Below are 1,012 nucleotides of genomic sequence, written 5' to 3'. Positions count from 1 at the left end.
AACTCCACACAGACAGTGACCCAAGCCAGGAATTGTACCTGGTGCTATGAAGCAACAATGCTAACCACTGTGCTACTTTGGACGACGGCTCTGAAATATTGTCCCTTTAAGGGCAACACAGCAGAGTAGGGGTCACATGGTCTGTGCACCAGTCGGGACTCCGTGTCAAATCACCCCATGGTGAGTGAGTCTCGTAGGCAAAGAGATCTTTTGGGAGATGGCCACAGCCAAGAGGCTGCTATTTTATTATTAATAAATATGTTTTGTGTTTCTGATGAAGTCTGTGAAAGTGCATCTTTACAAGACCCAACCATTGCTTTATAAATGTTCATCGTAACTTCCTTGGTTTTATTTACAAAGTCCAGGATTCCATATGCATTTTGAACCACTTTCTCAAGCTGTCCTGTCACTTTCAATGAATTCTGCAAATAAAGCCCTTGGTGTCTCTGTTCCTCAACTGTCTTTAGAATTACACCCTTTATTTTATAGTCGCTCCTCATTTTTTCTATCAAAATGTACCACTTCGCTCCACTATACCACCACTTGCACCCAAATGTCGTCATGAGGCTCTTCTGTGGTATCTTATTGCAGACTTTCTAAAAAAAATCCATGCATACCACAACCCTGTTATTTCTTTAAAAAAATCAAGATGGCTTGTTCAGCATCACCTTCCTTTTAGGAATCTATTATTTTCAAATTATATTTTGCATCACTAGCTGCTTTGTTATCTGATCCTTTAACAAGGGTTCTAGCATACAGTATTACAAGGTACTGAGGGGATACTAAAATGTGCAGAAAAGGCTGCAAATAACCAGCAAAGCAGGTATGGAGATTTCAACACCTTCCCTTGAAACTGACCTTAAGCTAACATCAGTGATAGGGGATTTCATGTTGCCACAGAAGTGACAGTGTAACTGCAGCAGTTCTCAGTCTGCAGATTCTCTGGGATGGCTTTTCCCCTGGAGGCTGGTTCAAGGGGTGGACAATGTCCCCGCCCCCGAACCGACGCCGT

This window comes from Scyliorhinus canicula, chromosome 2, assembly GCF_902713615.1.
Source record: "Scyliorhinus canicula chromosome 2, sScyCan1.1, whole genome shotgun sequence".
Classification (NCBI taxonomy): Eukaryota; Metazoa; Chordata; class Chondrichthyes; order Carcharhiniformes; family Scyliorhinidae; genus Scyliorhinus; species Scyliorhinus canicula.
Note: the sequence above shows the minus strand (reverse complement) of the source record.